Genomic DNA, 12,713 nt, shown 5'->3' on the forward strand with positions numbered 1-12,713 from the left:
CTTGTGGGATTCCCACACTTGGATGGAAGATTTATTAATTTTTCATTTTGATTTTTTTTTTTTAATTTTTAATTTTACACTTAGCACATTCCTTCCCAGTTTCTGGAAAAACATGGGTCCGGGATGGTGCCGCTGCAAGGCAGCGCATGGCGTGTCGGTCCTCACAAAGAGCACCCTCACAGCCACAGGCAGTGTCTCCTGCAACAGCTGGACGGAGCTTACAGAAAGAAGCCCCGTCACAGCCAGGAAGCAATGATCAAAGAGCTGGACGGAGCTTACATAAAGAAGCCCCGTCACAGCCAGCAAGAAGTTATCAAAGACGAGCTGGACGGAGCTTACAGAAGAAGCCCCGTCGCAGCCAGGAACAAGCTGGACGGAGCTTACAGAAAGAAGCCCCGTCGCAGCCAGGAACAAGATGACTTGAAAGCTGGACGGAGCTTACACAGAGAAGCCCCGTCGCAGCCTTGAATAGGAGGAAGGTAAGCTGGGGAACGGGGCGGTCAGCGCAGGCTGCCGCCCCGCTAGGTGGGTCACAGTGAATGCCGCTTCCACGCACCGCCCGCCACAGCGCCCAGCCGCTACGTCTGAGACTCGCTCCAGACGGCAGCGCTACGTCCGCCCGTCCCAGCCGCTCCGTCCGGCCGACAACATCCACCCGCAGACGCTCACTAACAGCGTTAACAGGGTGACAACCGGGCCGCTGCTCCGTCCGACCGCCCAGCACCGCAGATGCCAGCCTCCCTGCAAGCCTCCCTGCAAGTCTTCCCGCTTGTTCCTGAGAAGACACAGTGTTACAGGGGGGAAGGGGGGCGGTGGAATCGGGCGACTCACTGCTGAAAGGGTATGTAAAATACATATATAAACAGCAGTTATATATGCAGCCAGAGGTGACAGTAAATAATGCAGACATGTATTATAACCTGTCCTGTGATATCAGAATATTAATGATTATCATGTATAATAGGCTATTGAGCCTATATATATTAATATCTGTGATGATCACTGTATAATAGGCTATTGAGCCTATATTAATGTATGTGATTATCACTGTATAATAGGCTATTGAGCCTATATATTAATATCTGTAATTATCAAATAGGCTATTGAGCCTATATTAATGCTGTATAATAGCCTATTGAGCATATATATATTAATGTCTGTAATTATCATAGGCTATTGAGCCTATATATATATATATATATATATATATATTTATTCATAGAGCATGTGTTGTACCCATACTGTGATTATACTGTATAAGAGGCTATATTAACACTGAACAATTGTAACTTGTTCAGGTGATTATCACAGTCAGCATGGCAAAGGGGCCATTTTAACATGCTTCCTGTTGTTTTTCCAGTTTGTAATTCTGGAACATTCCTGCCCTACATCTCTAAGCCACCAGAGGCGCAGGGGTGTTAGTGGGAATTTGGTTCGGGTTTCACATGCCCATGTGAATTGCTTTTCACATAAAGAATACTCTGGTTTCTCTTCAGATCGAATAAAGCTTTCGCTTTTTACTACAGATTTCCGTTGAGAGAAACAACCATGAGTTTCATATAAATATGCTTTTCAGCAATAAAATATATATATGATAATAACTTCAATAAGTCGTGCAAGTGTCTGTCCGTTGACTATTGTGGTGTCTGTCTGCATAGCGAGTAAGGCTCTAGCGCAGACTAAAAATTGCATTGGCAATTCAAATTAAAAGAGCGGTAACGGAGTCTCGGAAGTTACTCCACCAGCACTAACGAAGGACAGTCTTTCCAAAGGGCCAATTTCCCTTTGGGTACCAGGGTGTTTATTTAACTGGTCTTATAATTTAATGCACGATTCTATGTCAAATCTCACACCGATAACTACGAGTGAGAAGGGTACATTAGTCCAGCACTCAGATAGTGCGGCCCAGTGAGTCAATGTCTACGTTTTTACAGAGACTAAGTAGACTCTAACCACTATTTAATCGTTTCCAAAATGACGCGATCCGCCATTGGTAAATGCGTCTGTGTCAAACATTATAAAGACCCAAGATACATTTGGGTCACTAGACTATGTATGGAAACAATAAACTGTTAAAAGAAGCTGCAGAGTATATCTGTAAAGCTTCTGCTAACGCCGGTTACTTCGATTCTCACTTTTCATCGTCGCTAGTTTAAGCGCGACAAGGCCAGAGCTTGTTTGGTCCTAAATTTGATATTCAGCCATTACCGCATCCAGTATCAAAACGGAAATACTTGTGCTGGCGTTTAATCCCTTTAGACTTCAGTTTTTTCAAGGCGGTGGTACAAAACAGTCACGCCTTATAACGACAGGACGCTACAGTCAGCAAGCCAGTGGCTTGATGACCTCTTAGGCCATCTCCATTTTCAAATGTGGAAGCGCGTCTTTACACGTTACATTTGCGGGGTTTCCAGACATCAACTCATGGATGTCTCAGCTATTTACAGATTAAAGGATAAGACTGCCTCTGTCGAACGGTTTGGCAGGTTGCCATTTAGTCTCTGCTAGTTTTCAGCTGTCTTTATAACCAGGCAGTAGTACACCAACAGAGTCAGGGTTACTTATTCCCCTCTGTTTGGGGTAACAAAACCAGACAGCTCCGTCGCAGTCTCAATCAGCAAGTCACTTAATGCAGTTTGAAAATGGATTTTCTGCGGTTAGTATTTGCATATTGGAGCCACAAAATTGCATAATTTCACTTGATCTTCACAATGCGTATTTACCCATTCCGGTTTGGTCATCACAGGTTCTAGCGTTTGCAAAACGCCACAACCATTAACCATTTCAGGTCTACCATTTGGCTTCTTGTCAACGCCTCGGGTATTTACCAAAGTGATGTTGGTGATGATGGCTCATCTCAGAGACCTGCCAGTGACAATCGTTCCATACTTAGACGATCTGCTCATAAGAACTCTGTCTCAACAAAGTTCCTTTAACTTGCGCTACTAATGTATACTGCGGTGGCAGATCAAGTTAAAAAATAATCGCATCTAATTCCGTCTAAACTACGTCAATTCCTAGGTAAGATTATAAATACGGTAAATCGAAGACATTTACCTACTACACCAGCAAGAACAAATGTACATCTAGTAATTAGTGCAAAACACGCACACTAGCGGTACATTGCTGTATTCGCCTGTTAAGAATAATGATGTGTTTCAAAGCGATTTAGTTCGCCGGCCTTCACTCGCGTTTCCCACAGAGGGGCGAGGGTGTATATAATCTGGACGAGAGTCTCAGAGGTTCAGGAGTTGTAGTTAAAAAAGATCAGCGACAGAGGTTCTGAAACGGATCACGACAGATTGCTGTCAATAAATGTCCTGGAACTCCGTGCATTTTACAATGCACTACATGCTTCGCTTTCAGTCTGACCAACAGTCAGACAACGCAACGGGAGTTGCATACACAACAACCAGGGAGAACCAAGAAGCCGCATGGCAATGCGGCAGGTAACTCGAATCCTCAATTGCCCAGAACACCATTATGTGATAATGTCAACGGGGTTCATTCCGTGAGTGGACATCTGTTAGACAGATGATCTCACCCGTCAGGATTTAGATCCTGAAAACTGGACATTAAATCCAGAGGTGTTTCATATGTGAGTCCACAGAAGGGGGTTACCCTCAGGTATACATGATGGCATCTCGCCACAATTACAAAAGCTCAGTATGTGTACAAAACAACAGATCACAAGGGCAGTGGCGGTGGAGTCTCTCACATTCGTGTGGTCATTCAGCATCGTGTATCTGGCTCCACCATTTTCCGCTGCTCTCTCCGTTGCCAAAACGGATCATAAGACAGTTCGTCACAGTCATACTAGTGATATCTCATGGGTTTCGGAGAGCTTGCTTCTCGAATCTCCAAGGAATACTTGCACACGATCTTGGCCCGCTCATAATACGTCCAGCCTGTTACAACAGGGAACGTTCTTTTACCCATAGTTACCTATGTACCTATTACCTATGTACCGCAGCTGCAGTTGACGGGGTGAGGGTTCAGACCGCCCTCTTAAGAAAAGAAATAGGGCATTACAGTATTATACCAACCATGTTACGAGCTAGTAAGCCGCTTAAGGCAGCTCATTATTACAAAATTTGGTGTGCTTACATAGGTGGTAAAGCTCGGAAGTTTCCGACATCATCCTTCAAGTTACCCGTATTCTGTTAAACGGGGTGGGATGGAAAACTGCGTTTATCTGCACTGAGGGTGCAGGTATCTGTGTGGTCAACTTATTTTCAAAGACGTTTGACTCTATTGCGTCTGTACACACCTTTCTACAAGGTGTCATCAAAGTGCAGCCTCCATTTATCCCACCTACAGCGCCAGGTGACTTGAGGTTGGGTTCAGATTTCTTACAGTTTTCATATTTTGAACCCTTACAATAAATGGGGATTAAGTTTCTCACTTGGGAAAACATTTTTCTTCTAGCCTTAGCTTCGGCAAGGGTTTTGTTTTCATATTTGGGTGCCTTGTATTCCAAGCCACCGTATTTGAGTTTTCTCATGACAAAGCAGATCTTCGGACGAATTCCGCTTTCTTATTCTTCACATCAATAAACCAATAGTGGTTCCTGTGTTGACAGCACATTCTAGAATTCTGAATGTGGTACACGCATTACGCGTTTATATATGTTCCGAACGTCTACAGTACGTGATACGGATACGTTGTTTGTTCTCTATAATGCTGCCAACTGGGGTTAGCCAGTTTCTCAGCAGACATTATCCAGTGGGATAATAATGACTACAAGTCAGGCTTACTTTAAGGCTAAGTTACAATCGCCTACGTCAGTAATAGCTCATCCCACAGGTTCTGTGGGAATGTCAGACCCAGCGGGTCGTGGAGCGTCTACGACGCGGCTACATAGCCTTCAGTGCACCACGTTTGTGCACGTTTACACGTTATGAATGGTTGCGGCATCAGCATCTAGCTTTGGCTGCCTACTGTTACAAGTGTCAAACAGCTCTCCCGCCCACGAGGGAAGCTTTGGTACGTCCCAAGAGTACTCCAGTGACCCCTAGTGGATGAAAAAGAAAATAGGATTTTGGTACTTACCAGGTAAATCCTTTTCTTTGAATCCATAGGGGGCACTGGACGCCCACCCAGAGCAGTTTTACCTGGGTTGTTTTAAGCTCAGAGGAGCTTAGGGTAACACGTTTTACCTGGTTTGTATTAAGCTCAAAGGAGCTTATGGTAACACATTTTAACCGATTGGTTCAAACTATAAAGGTCTATCGGTTATGCTGTCAACTGTTTAGTTGACACTAACGTTATGGGTCAACTTTGTTGTTGTCCGTTATGTTATAGGAATTCTCCATTGTCAACCTCTCTATAGTAGTTCGCTCAGTAAAAACACTGGGTTCGTACACTGAGGTACTCTAGGGATATGGAGGGGTGGAGAGTTCTAAATTTAAATATTCAGTGCCTTTGTTCTGCTACGCCGCCCATATCCCAAGAGTACTCCAGTGCCCCCTATGGATTCAAAGAAAAGGATTTACCTGGTAAGTACCAAAATCCTATTTTCTCACCCCAAGCTGCGGCGCTTCTGCCACCTCCGACACTCCACATCTTCGGCACCACCCGGGATGCAGAGCACCGCACCGGGTATGCACCCTTTTCAGTGTGGTCTGCTGCGCTCCGAAGGGGTTCTTGTTTCATGCTGCAGGATCCCGATGTGCGCCTTCCTCCCCGCTGTTACTGTCACGGTAAGCATTAGTATCGTTTACCGCAGAGGCCATTTTCTGAGGCATATGTGTTAAACCTCAGGAACTGAGATGCCCTTCTCACCATACAGCTGTGTGGCCGAGCCGGACGGGGGGACAGCCAGCAGCAGCATGCCGGATATCAGCAGCAGAGGGTGCGGGCTGTACATACTTGAGGCAGCTGGATATTCAACAGTGCTGAAAGCCTCCGGAGCCCGCACCCCCGGAGCTGCAGTACACCGGCAGAGGACACCCATCCCCCGAACCCTGCGTAGCCCAAAGCCGGAGATCAGCAGCATGTTGAACGCGGAAGCAGAAGCTGCTTATTGCCGGTCAACATGCTGCTGATCTCCGGCTTTGGGCTCCGCACGTGCATTACAGCCCCCACCCTCGGCCGCTGATATCCGGCATGCTGCCCCTGCTGCTGGCTTTCCACCCGCCCGGCTCGCCCACCCAGCTGGATGGTGAGTGAGAAGGGCATCTCAGTGCCCGTGGTTTAATACATAACTCTCTTCGGTATATGGCCATTAGTACATCCCACACACACTGATTACACACACACAGACTAGCCACCTCCAAATCCTACACACACCCACTCAGACTACACACACATTCTCATACTTTTGTCTCCCCCACACACACACTGGACTGCAAAAATTTACACACACTGACACTGTTCCACACACACACAATTAACACACACTCACACTGTCCCACACACACAATTAACACACACGCACACTGTCCCACACACCAGTGGCGTGCGGTGAGGCACTACAGCCATAATGTCTGCCGAATCCTGCCGATGACCCCTACCGCCACCGAGCCAATGCCCGCCACTGCCTCTGAGCCGATGCCCGCTGCCACCACCAAGGGCTTACAAACTCGCCCACCATCAACTGACCCAGCCCTCCGCCACTAATTTGCACCTCAGTCCGATGCCGCCAATGCCCGCTGCCTGCCTGCTCATCATACTTGTGATATATTGTACATTTTTATAGAAAAAAATAATAATTTGTGTTTGGTACTGGGAAAGGAGTGGGAGGAGGACATGAATGCAATTTTGTTGTCCAGGGCTTCCATTAACTTAATGGAGAAGGGTCTGAATGGGTTAAAAATGTAAAAAAAAAACTGAGTGAGGTCCCACCTCCTAAGTATAACCAGCCTCGGGCTCTTTGAGCCGGTCCTGGTTGTTTAAATACTGGGAAAAAATTGGACAGGGGTTCCCCGTATTTAGACAACCAACATCGGGCTCTTAGTCCGGTCCTGGTTCCAAAAATACGGGGGACAAAAGATGTAGGGGTCCCCCCGTATTTTTAAAACCAGCACCAGGCTCCACTAGCCAGGGACATAATGCCACAGCCGGGGGACACATTTATGTAGGTCCCTGCGGCCGTGGCATTACCCCCCCAACTAGTCACCACTGGCCGGGGTTCCCTGGAGGAGTGGGGACCCCTTAAATCAAGGGGTCACCCCCCCTCCAGGCACTCAAGGGCCAGGGGTGAAGCCCGAGGCTGACCCCCCCATCCGTGGGCTGTGGATGGGAGGCTGATAGCCATGTAAGTAAAAAAAGAATATTGTTTTTTGTTGTGGAACTACAAGGCCCAGAAAGCCTCCCCCGCTTGCTGGTACTTGGAGAACCTCAAGTACCAACATGCAGGGAAATAACGGGCCCGCCGGTACCTGTAGTTCTACAACAGAAAAAATACCCAAATAAAAACACAACTCACACACCGTGACAGTAAAAATGTATTAAAACACACTGACACACTCACACATACTTACCTATATCCCACGCCGGTCACGTCCACTTGTCCAGTAGAATCCAGTAGGGGAATCTGTAAAAATGAGAGACAGATTACTTACCTACATCCCACGCCGGTCACGTCCACTTGTCCAGTAGAATCCAATAGGGGTACCTGTAAAAATGAGAGACAGATTACTTACCTATATCCCACGCTGGTCACGTCCACTTGTCCAGTAGAATTCAATAGGGGTACCTGTAAAAATGAGAGACAGATTACTTACCTACATCCCACGCTGGTCACGTCCACTTGTCCAGTAGAATCCAGTAGGGGAATCTGTAAAAATTCGAGACAGATTACTTACCTACATCCCACGCCGATCACGTCCACTTGTCCAGTAGAATTCAATAGGGGTACCTGTAAAAATGAGAGACAGATTACTTACCTACATCCCACGCTGGTCACGTCCACTTGTCCAGTAGAATCCAATAGGGGTACCTGTAAAAATGAGAGACAGATTACTTACCTACATCCCACGCCGATCACGTCCACTTGTCCAGTAGAATTCAATAAGGGTACCTGTAAAAATGAGAGACAGATTACTTACCTACATCCCACGCCGATCACGTCCACTTGTCAGTAGAATCCAGTAGGGGAATCTGTAAAAATGAGAGACAGATTACTTACCTACATCCCACGCTGGTCACGTCCACTTGTCCAGTAGAATTCAATAGGGGTACCTGTAAAAATGAGAGACAGATTACTTACCTACATCCCACGCTGGTCACGTCCACTTGTCCAGTAGAATCCAGTAGGGGAATCTGTAAAAATGAGAGACAGATTACTTACCTACATCCCACGCTGGTCACGTCCACTTGTCCAGTAGAATTCAATAGGGGTACCTGTAAAAATGAGAGACAGATTACTTACCTACATCCCACGCTGGTCACGTCCACTTGTCCAGTAGAATCCAGTAGGGGAATCTGTAAAAATGAGAGACAGATTACTTACCTACATCCCACGCCGGTCACGTCCACTTGTCCAGTAGAATCCAGTAGGGGAATCTGTAAAAATGAGAGACAGATTACTTACCTACATCCCACGCCGGTCACGTCCACTTGTCCAGTAGAATCCAATAGGGGTACCTGTAAAAATGAGAGACAGATTACTTACCTACATCCCACGCTGGTCACGTCCACTTGTCCAGTAGAATTCAATAGGTGTACCTGTAAAAATGAGAGACAGATTACTTACCTACATCCCACGCTGGTCACGTCCACTTGTCCAGTAGAATCCAGTAGGGGAATCTGTAAAAATGAGAGACAGATTACTTACCTACATCCCACGCCGATCACGTCCACTTGTCCAGTAGAATTCAATAGGGGTACCTGTAAAAATGAGAGACAGATTACTTACCTACATCCCACGCCGATCACGTCCACTTGTCAGTAGAATCCAGTAGGGGAATCTGTAAAAATGAGAGACAGATTACTTACCTACATCCCACGCTGGTCACGTCCACTTGTCCAGTAGAATCCAATAGGGGTACCTGTAAAAATGAGAGACAGATTACTTACCTACATCCCACGCCGATCACGTCCACTTGTCCAGTAGAATTCAATAAGGGTACCTGTAAAAATGAGAGACAGATTACTTACCTACATCCCACGCCGATCACGTCCACTTGTCAGTAGAATCCAGTAGGGGAATCTGTAAAAATGAGAGACAGATTACTTACCTACATCCCACGCTGGTCACGTCCACTTGTCCAGTAGAATTCAATAGGGGTACCTGTAAAAATGAGAGACAGATTACTTACCTACATCCCACGCTGGTCACGTCCACTTGTCCAGTAGAATCCAGTAGGGGAATCTGTAAAAATGAGAGACAGATTACTTACCTACATCCCACGCCGGTCACGTCCACTTGTCCAGTAGAATCCAGTAGGGGAATCTGTAAAAATGAGAGACAGATTACTTACCTACATCCCACGCCGGTCACGTCCACTTGTCCAGTAGAATCCAATAGGGGTACCTGTAAAAATGAGAGACAGATTACTTACCTACATCCCACGCTGGTCACGTCCACTTGTCCAGTAGAATCCAGTAGGAGAATCTGTAAAAATGAGAGACAGATTACTTACCTACATCCCACGCCGATCACGTCCACTTGTCCAGTAGAATTCAATAGGGGTACCTGTAAAAATGAGAGACAGATTACTTACCTACATCCCACGCCGATCACGTCCACTTGTCAGTAGAATCCAGTAGGGGAATCTGTAAAAATGAGAGACAGATTACTTACCTACATCCCACGCTGGTCACGTCCACTTGTCCAGTAGAATTCAATAGGGGTACCTGTAAAAATGAGAGACAGATTACTTACCTACATCCCACGCCGATCACGTCCACTTGTCAGTAGAATCCAGTAGGGGAATCTGTAAAAATGAGAGACAGATTACTTACCTACATCCCACGCTGGTCACGTCCACTTGTCCAGTAGAATTCAATAGGGGTACCTGTAAAAATGAGAGACAGATTACTTACCTACATCCCACGCTGGTCACGTCCACTTGTCCAGTAGAATCCAATAGGGGTACCTGTAAAAATGAGAGACAGATTACTTACCTACATCCCACGCTGGTCACGTCCACTTGTCCAGTAGAATCCAATAGGGGTACCTGTAAAAATGAGAGACAGATTACTTACCTACATCCCACGCCGATCACGTCCACTTGTCCAGTAGAATCCAATAGGGGTACCTGTGAAAATGATACTTACAAACTTCAATCCACAGGAGGAGAGAGAGAGAGAGAGAGAGAGGGGGGGAGGAGGAGGAGGGGGGGGGGGGGAGAGAGAGACTAACCTGCTGCTGCTGCTGGGGAGACCGGCACACACTGCAGGGCCACGACGGGAGGACGGAGCCGGCGGAGGAGGGGGAGAGCCGCACACCGCCGCTCCTGTCAGCGGCAGCGGAGGAGGACGGGGCGCACACTACAGACGCCAATAACCGCCGGGACAGTTAACACACACAATTAACACACACGCACACTGTCCCACACACACACAATTAACACACACGCACGCACACTGTCCCACACACAAATAACACACACACACAATTAACACACACTCACACTGTCCCACACACACACACACAATTAACACACCCACACAATTAACACACATTCACACTGTCCCACACACACACACACACACACACACACAATTAACACACTCACACTGTCCCACACACACAATTAACACACACTCACACTGTCCCCCACACACAATTAACACACATTCACACTGTCCCACACACACACAATTAACACACATTCACACTGTCCCACACACACAATTAACACACATTCACACTGTCCCACACACACACAATTAACACACTCACACTGTCACACACTCACACAATTAACACACTCACACTGTCACACACTCACACAATTAACACACACTCACACACAATTAACACACACACACTGTCCCGCACCCCCCTCCCCCGACAGAAAAAATATATAAACATAACTGTAAAGCCCGCTCACCTGTTAAGGCCGCGCGCGCGCACCTCCGAGATCGCGGTCGCGCGCACCTCCGAGGTCGCGCGATCGCGTACAGTACACTGTGCAGGGAGGAGGGGAGGCTCCTGGCTGCCGCTGCCTGTCCAGTGTGACAGGCACAGCAGCCGGGGAGACAGGGAGAGCGCCGCAGGTAGCGGCGGCGGAATCTCTGTCGCATGGGGTGAGCAGGCCGTGCTGGTGGCGCCCCCTCTGTTGGGGCTTCCACGGCGCCCAGGGCACGTGCCCTGCTCGCCCCGTGCTAGATACGCCTCTGCCCACACACACACAATTAACCCACACTCAAACTGTCCCACACACACACACACACAATTAACACACTCACACTGTCCCACACACACAATTAACCAACACGCACTGTCCCACACACACACAATTAACACACTCACACTGTCCCACACACACACACACACACACACACACTTAACACACGCACACTGTCCCACACACACACAATTAACACACACGCACACTGTCCCACACACACACACACAATACACACGCACACTGTCCCACACACACACAATTAACACACTCACTGTCCCACACACACACAGACAACACACACAACACACACACACTGTCCCACACACAACACACATGCACACTGTCCCACACACACACACACACACACACACACACACAATTAACACACACACACACTGTCCCACAAGAACAATGTCCCACATACACACACTTAACACACACACACAATGTCCCGCACCCCCTTCCCTCCCCTGTCCCGACACTGCAAGAAAGTATAAAGTTTACCCCGGCACGCTCACCTGAGGCTGCACTGTTCAGGGGCCGCGCACCCCCCCCCGAGGTCGCGCACGCGCATGCGCGCACCTCCGCGGTCGCGATCGCGCATGCGCGATCGCGTAATTTGCAGGGGGGGGAGTAGGGGGAGGCTCCTGTCTGCCGCTGCCTGTCTATTGTGACAGGCACAGCAGCCGGGGAGACAGGGAAAGCGCCGCGGGTAGCGTCGGCGGAATCCCTGACGCATGGGGCGAGTGGGCCGTGCAGGTGCCGGTGGCGCCCCCCTCTGTTGGGGCTGCCATGGCGCCCAGGGCACGTGCCCTGCTCGCCCCGTGCTAGATACGCCTCTGGTGGCCAGCCTTTGTGTTATTGCTGCTGCTAAGAAAAAAATATTTCTTTATGCATGATACAACTTAGTCCTCCTGTATGTATGCTGTCACTAAGTCGACAGTGACAGTGTCAACAATCAAAATGTTCATATCCAGAAGATCGACCTTCATGCTGTCAGTAGGGCTGAAATGTTGACATATAAATTGGTGACATTTGCATTAGCCTTAGGGTTACTGTTAGGGATAGAAAAACACATTGTTGCCATGTCAACAATGTTGACATCACATCATCGTCAACATTATGAGTATGTTGACATAACAGACATGTCGACATTGTCATATTGCCATAAGGAATGTCAACATTTTAACCATCTATATTATATCCCACACCCCCATAGATTCACATTTGACCTGTTTTTGGTTATGGTCCCTTCCCTGCCTCCTGCGTATATACTCACTGCCTCTGCTTTTGTTAACTGGGACCACTGTTTCTTTGATATTTGATTGTGATATGTTTATGTACTATTTTATATTTGCTTGACTTTGGCCATTGAACATGTGTAAATCTTTTTTGTATTAATGCTTCAAT

The 12,713-nt window shown here is 47.5% G+C and overlaps 1 protein-coding gene and 1 non-coding gene across 2 annotated transcripts in view; both read left to right on the forward strand.

Moving 5' to 3' along the window:
• The window catches only part of LAMA1 (laminin subunit alpha 1), a 376,319-nt gene that overhangs the window by 281,416 nt on the left and 82,190 nt on the right, over positions 1 to 12,713 (forward strand). The gene's annotated exons all lie outside the window — the stretch shown is intronic.
• On the forward strand, positions 1,477 to 1,597 carry LOC134931307 (U5 spliceosomal RNA). The gene has a single exon (XR_010179087.1). It is a non-coding gene; the product is annotated as a U5 spliceosomal RNA (small nuclear RNA).

The sequence above is a fragment of the Pseudophryne corroboree genome, chromosome 5 (genome assembly GCF_028390025.1).
Source record: "Pseudophryne corroboree isolate aPseCor3 chromosome 5, aPseCor3.hap2, whole genome shotgun sequence".
NCBI lineage: Eukaryota > Metazoa > Chordata > Amphibia > Anura > Myobatrachidae > Pseudophryne > Pseudophryne corroboree.